The following is a 7,248-nucleotide window of genomic DNA, read 5'->3' as shown; positions in this document are numbered from 1 at the left end:
CATCCAATCTAAGCTCCTCAAGTTCATTTAGTTGTAGCATTCTTTTTTCTCCTGCAGTTTTTAAGTCAAAGTTCAGTGTCCTTATGGCCCAATATGCTCTATGCTCTAACCCCAAAGGTAAATGACAAGCTTCCCATAAACCAATCTAAATGGGGTAGTTCCGATAGGAGTTTTAAAAGCTGTTCTATAGGCCCAAAGAGCATCATCTAACTTTAGTGACCAATCTTTCCTCGAACAATTCACTGTTTTCTCAAGAATTCTTTTCAGCTCTCTATTGGAGATCTCCACTTGACCACTAGTTTGTGGATGGTAGGGTGTTGCAACCTTATGCTTCACTCCATATTTTTGCAATAATCTTTCAAATTGATGGTTGCAAAAATGAGAACCTCCATCACTTATAATGGCACGTGGAGTTCCAAATCTTGTAAAAATGAACTTTTTAAGGAATTTAATCACAACTCTTACATCATTAGTTGGAGATGGTATAGCTTCAACCCATTTGCTTACATAATCTACTCCAACTAAAATGTATTTGTGTCCCAAGGACGATGGAAAAGGTCCCATGAAATCAATGCCCCACACATCAAATAATTCCACTTCCAATATATTTTGGAGGGGCATTTCATCTCTCTTTGAGATATTACCCATCCTTTGACACCTATCACATGCATTTACAAACTTCCTCACATCTTTAAACATGTGTGGCCAAAAGAACCCTACTTGAAGAACTTTTTCTGCAGTCTTTGTCACACTCATATGACCCCCATAAAGTGAAGAATGGCAATCTTTGATAACATTCCCTATCTCCTTATCAGTTAAACATCTTCTAATCAGCCCATCTCCACATCTCTTGAACAAAAATGGTTCCTCCCAATCATAATCCTTCACATCAAAAAGAAATTTCTTCTTTTGCTGCCATGTTAAATCAGGTGGAAGGATTCCACACACTAGATAGTTCACAAAATCTGCATACCAAGGTGTTTTTGCATTCATGATTACTAACAGTTGCTCATCAGGAAAATAATCATCTATTGGGGGTTCTTTTCCCAGATTGTCTCCTTGTTCTTGCCTCAATCTAGATAGATGATCTGCTACCACATTTTCTACTCCTTTCTTATCTTTAATTTCCAAGTCAAACTCTTGAAGGAGTAGCACCCACCTTATCAATCTAGGTTTAGCCTCTTTTTTCTGAAGGAGATACTTGATAGCTGCATGATCTGTGTATACTATGACCTTAGATCCCACAAGATAGGACCTGAATTTATCTACTGCAAATACTACTGCCAAAAACTCTTTCTCTGTAGTAGAGTAATTTATTTGAGCATCATCTAAGGTTCTACTTGCATAATATATTGCATACACCTTCTTATCTCTCTTTTGTCCCAAAACAGCCCCAATAGCATAATCACTAGCATCGCACATTAACTCAAAAGGTAATGACCAATCGGGTGGCTGCATAATAGGAGCAGATATCAAAGCTTCCTTTATCCTGCAAAAAGCATTCATACAATTAGTATCAAAATTAAATTCCACATCTTTACTCAATAAATTGGTAAGAGGTTTAGAAATCTTAGAGAAATCCTTGATGAATCTCCTATAAAATCCAGCATGCCCCAAGAAACTCCTCACTCCCTTCACAGATGTTGGGGGTGGCATTTTCTCAATAATTTCTATCTTTGATTTATCCACCTCAATACCCTTGTTTGACACAAGATGTCCCAAAACAATTCCTTCTTGTACCATAAAGTGGCACTTTTCCCAATTCAAAACTAAATTGAACTCTTCACATCTCTGCAAAACCTTAGACAAGTTAGATAAGCATTCATCAAAAGATTTACCATACACAGAAAAATCATCCATGAACACTTCCATAATTTCCTCAATCATGTCAGAAAATATGGACATCATACATCGTTGAAATGTAGCAGGGGCATTACATAGTCCAAATGGCATCCTTCGATATGCAAAGGTACCGTAAGGACATGTGAAGGTAGTTTTATCCTGATCATCTGAGTGAATAGGGATCTGAAAGAACCCTGAATAGCCATCCAAATAGCAAAAATAAGAATGATGAGCTAGTCTCTCAAGCATTTGATCTATAAATGGTAATGGAAAATGATCCTTTCTAGTTGCCTTATTCAATTTCCTATAGTCTATACACATTCTCCATCCAGTTACAGTTCTTGTAGGTATTAGTTCATGATTTTCATTTTTCACCACTGTGATGCCCCCTTTCTTAGGTACAACATGAACTGGACTTACCCAATTACTGTCAGAAACAGGGTAAATGATACCTGCATCAAGCAATTTCAAGATCTCCTTTTTCACGACCTCTTTCATGTTTGGATTCAATCTCATTTGTGATTCTCGAGAGGCTTTATGGTCATTTTCCAACAAAATTCTATGCATGCACACAGAAGGATGTATTCCTTTAATATCATCAATGGTATAACCAATTATCCTTCTATGCTTCCTAAGAACTCTCAATAATTTTTCAACCTCACAATCAGTCAATTTAGCATTAACAATCATAGGATATGTAGAATTTTGCCCTAGAAAAGCATACCTGAGATTTGTTGGAAGAGGTTTCAACTCTACCTTAGGTGCTTCACTTTTCTCAAGCTTTGATGATGAAGTTGTTTCTTGCTTCAAGTCCCCAATTTTTTCAATATCAGCCATAGGCAATGGTGGATTTCCTTCCAAAATTGTAGCATATTCTGCAGCTTCCTCAATCTCATCCCCTTTTTTGATGTTATGAACCAAACAAGCTTCTAAGGGATCTTTAGGATGTTGCTTTTTAAGCACTTCTCTAACCTCTTCATCTATCACATCAACTCTCAAGCATGAGTTTGAATCATCTTTCTTTTTCATTGCTTGAAACAAATTAAATTCAACTTTCTCTTCCCCAACTTCTAATGTAAGTCTCCCATTTTTTACATCAATCACAGCTCCAGCAGTAGCAAGGAAAGGTCTACCAAGAATAATAGGAATGTGTACATCCTCCTCCATCTCCAATACCACAAAATCCACTGGTATGAAAAATTTTCCAACTTTCAGAGGAACATTCTCAACTACCCCAATTGGAAATTTAATAGACCTATCTGCTAACTGTAGTGATATGGTAGTAGACTTCATTTCTCCAATCTTCATTTTCTCATAGATAGACAATGGCATCAGACTAACACTGGCTCCAAGATCGCATAAAGCCTTATCTATACTGATATCCCCAATGTGACATGGTATGGAGAAACTTCCAGGATCCTTCAGTTTGGGTGGAAGCTTATTTTGCAAAATAGCACTGCTTTCTTCCGTGAGAGCTACAGTCTCAAATTCCTCCAATTTCTTCTTGTTAGATAAAATTTCCTTCAAAAATTTGGCATATGAAGGCATTTGTGCTAAGGCATCAGTGAAAGGAATAGTCACATGCAAAGACTTCAATACCTCCAAAAACTTCCCAAATTGTTTATCCAATTTCGCTTTCTGAAACCTTTGTGGGAATGGTAAAGGTGGCATGTAGGCTTTAGGTGCAACATATTTAGGTTCTTCCTCTTTGCTCTCCCTCTCCTTACTTCCTTTTTCTTCCACTGAATTTTCTTTTTCAGCTTCAATTCTAACTTCAACTTCAGTTTGTTCATCTCCTTCTCTGCTTTTCTTTTCTTCAACTTCCTCTTCAATCTTTTTATCTCCATTCTTCAATATTTTTCCACTTCTCAATGTAATAGCCTTGCAATGCTCCCTTGAATTTTCTGGTTGGCTAGGAAGCTTCCCAAATGCTTTGTTACTTGAAGAGCTAGCTTGTTGAGCTATTTGATTCTCTAACATCTTGTTGTGTGTTGCCATTTGATCCACTTTAGATGCTAATTGAGAAATCATTTCTTGTTGACTTTGATGGCTCACAAGTAGAGTTTCAATCATAGATTCCAATCTAGCTGTCTTGTCTAGTTGTGCTTGTTGTGGTAGAGGTGGAGCAGGTGCATTTTGAGGTTTAGAAATTCCAGGAGGGGGGCCTCTATTCTGCTGAAAGTTCTGATTTTGTTGATATCCAGAAGGTTGCTGAAAATTCTGATTTTGCCCTTGTCTACCTCCCCAAGAGAAATTTGGGTGGTTTCTCCATGCTGGATCATAAGTTGCAGAAAATGGGTTACCACCTGGTCTTTGATTGTAGTTCCCCATATAATCCACTTGCTCACTTGAAAAATCTTGATTAAGTGCAAAAAAATCTGCTGCACAATTGACATTTGCAGCTCTAATTTCTAGTGAATTACTAGAACCTCCGGCTGAAGAATCTACTTTCATACTTAACTTGTCCATCTTCCTTGTCAAAGCATCAAACTTAGCATTAATCATATTCATGGCATCAAGCTCAAACATACCAGCTGGTTTCTTGATCTTATTCCTCTCACAACTCCATTGGTAGTTGTTATAAGCAATTTTATCAAGAGCGGAAAAAGCTTCGTCTTCAGATTTCTCCATAAGGTCACCTCCAGAAGATGCATCAATTGTACTTCTAATAGCTGGTGAAACTCCATTGTAAAAGTGTTGAACAAGCATCCACTTAGGAATCCCATGATGTGGACATCTCCTTTGCAAATCCTTGTACCTCTCCCATGCTTCATACAAGCTCTCATCATCTCTAGGTTTAAAAGAAGTCAGCTCATTTCTTAGCTTAGCTGTCTTGCTTGGTGGAAAATATTGAGCCAAAAATGCTTGAGAAAGTTCATCCCATGTTGTGATAGAACCCTGTGGCAAAGAATGTAACCACTCTCTAGCTCGGTCCTTCAGAGAAAAAGGAAATAATCTGAGTCGAATTGCATCATCAGAAACTCCATTTATCTTCAACATATCACTGATCTCAAGAAAGTGTGCCAGATGCACATGTGGACTTTCACTTGGATTTCCTCCAAATTGTGCTTGTTGTACCATTTGTGAGTGCAGCTTGATTCAAAATTATTAGCTTCTACCCTTGGTCTTGTGATACTTGGCATGAAATCTCCAATGTTAGGATAGGCATGATCCTTCACAGAGCGGTTGTTATTGTTGTTGTTGTTGTTGTCAGCCATTTCTTCTTGTAATTGCTCTTGCTCTTGTGCTCTTTCTTGTTGTTGTTGAGCTTTAATTTCAGCTTTTCTCCTCTTAGATTCTGCTCTTAAAGCTTTTGCTGTCTTCTCTATTTCTGGGTCAAAGAATAGATTGATTTCTTTACTTTTTGTCCTTCTCATAAAATAAAGCACCTGAAAAACAAAAATAAACAAATTCTCAAAGTAAAATGGTAAAAAGAAATAAAATAAAATGCCCAAATTAACCAAACAAACAATTGTTCAATATCAAACAAAAATCAATTCCCCGGCAATGGCGCCAAAAACTTGATGTGGCGAATCCGCAAGTATACGGGTCGTCTCAAGTAATAAAGTGATGAATCAAGTATCGTTCCCACGAGGATTTGCTATTTGATTACTAAACTATGAATGAAGCGATTATTTGGGCTAATGATTAATGAATAAATGGTAAATGTAAATGAGCAAGGTAAATTGATTAATCCAATTGAAATGGGTAAAGAGCAAACAAATAAATTCTAATTCTAGCTCGCAATTAAACTAAAATTAACAATGGGTAATTTAAGCAAAAGTCTAATTATGGTAAAAGTGATTCCAGAGTTGGGGGTTTATGCATAAATTAATTGGGATTTGTCTTGGGCATTCCAATTTTTAAAAGAAAATAGAGTTTGAAGGAAATTGATTCTAAATCCCTTTGATATCTTTTTCAAGCAAATCAAAGCGTATTCTAAAATAACCAAACCTACTTTCGTATGTATTTGATTATTTTAAAACCCATTAAGTTTTGTAACCAATAATTAATTCCTCTTAAAGTCCTAGTTTATTTCTAAATCTAGGTGATTTTAAGTTCCAATCCTTGATTAACTATCAATGACTTTCACCTTTCGGTCCTTCAATCAAAGATTAACACAATACCCAATGGGTACCAACATTAGGCAAGTAAATCAAGCACACAAGGAAGGAATCAAAACTCATATTTATGTAAAATAAGGAAATACCCAATCCAAATCCACAAATTAATCTAAGACATACTTCCCAACTCTGAAATCTAAAGAAATTACTCACTCATAATGGTATTTACAAGAAATATTGATGGAAAAGTAAAGGAAAACATGATAAGAGGACTGAAATAGAAAAACCCAGGTGGAAGAACCAAGGTCTCTGATTTCTGGAGCTCCAAAACTCGTGCAGCAGCTCCTCCTCCAAGAGAAAATGGCGCCTCCTCTCTCTTTCTATTAAATTTTTTCTTTTCTTTTTGTTTTTCCTCCCCTTCCTCTTATAGCAAAAATAAGGAAATGATGAATTTATATGGTCCCTAAAAGTTGCCCTAAAAGTAAATAAAAGCCAAGGAGTGGATAGGAAATGAGGTGTAAAATTATCCAAGTCAGCAGCACTATTCACGTTCTGGGCATTCTGCTTAGGGTTCGGCTTAACCCTGAGCAGCTTCTTAGCAAATTTAGCCTCTGGTCGCACTGTCTGCTTAAGGTTAAGCAGACCTTCAGCAAATCTCGGCAGACTTAGAGTAAAATAGACTTTTCTGCTCATGCTTTACTTGTGCTGCACCTTAAGCACTGCCGCTTTACCCTAAGCATGACCTTAAGCAAAGTCTCAAGCAAATTTCGGCTAGTTTGCTCTTTCAAGGCTTGATTTCTTCAACTTTCCTCCATGCTTAAAGAACTTCAAATCTCTTCAAATTATTTCCTATTGCACTCATTGATCTTCGATTTGCCACAAAATCCTATCAAAAACAACAAAATTACTAAAATCAAATATAAAGTATCTAAAGTTAACAAATAAGCTAGAATAAAGCTAAAAACATAAAATCTACTAAAAGATAAGGGCAAAATAGATGCAAAACTACCCTAAAATGCCTATATGAAATGAGTGTAACACCTTGGCCCTAGGTCTAACCCTGAGACCCCTTAGGATTCTTTCTATTGGTAGCTGATGTATTAGACTGGCCCTATCCAGAATCCCTCTTACGTTTTTTGTCCCTCCTGGACTGCTCGTCATCTCTGACTCTCTCCACATTGAGAGCAGATGCCACGAGTCGAGAGAAATCCGTATACTAGTGTAATGTGACATGAAGTCTAATATTATCATTCAGACCATACTCAAACCTATGGCATCTATCTGCCTCTGTAGGCATCATCTCCCATGCATATCTACTGAGTTTGATGAACTTCCGCTCATA

The 7,248-nt window shown here is 36.9% G+C and overlaps 1 non-coding gene across 1 annotated transcript; it reads left to right on the top strand.

Annotated features, from left to right (window-relative positions):
- The first annotated feature begins 4,561 nt into the window (after positions 1-4,561).
- Positions 4,562-4,668, top strand: LOC131171031 (small nucleolar RNA R71). Its single transcript, XR_009141786.1, has one exon. It is a non-coding gene; the product is annotated as a small nucleolar RNA R71 (small nucleolar RNA).
- The last annotated feature ends 2,580 nt before the right edge of the window (positions 4,669-7,248 follow it).

This window comes from Hevea brasiliensis, chromosome 11 (genome assembly GCF_030052815.1).
Source record: "Hevea brasiliensis isolate MT/VB/25A 57/8 chromosome 11, ASM3005281v1, whole genome shotgun sequence".
Taxonomy (NCBI): domain Eukaryota; kingdom Viridiplantae; phylum Streptophyta; class Magnoliopsida; order Malpighiales; family Euphorbiaceae; genus Hevea; species Hevea brasiliensis.
The sequence above is the reverse complement of the archived record's forward strand: the minus strand, read 5'-3'. Positions and strand labels throughout refer to the sequence as shown.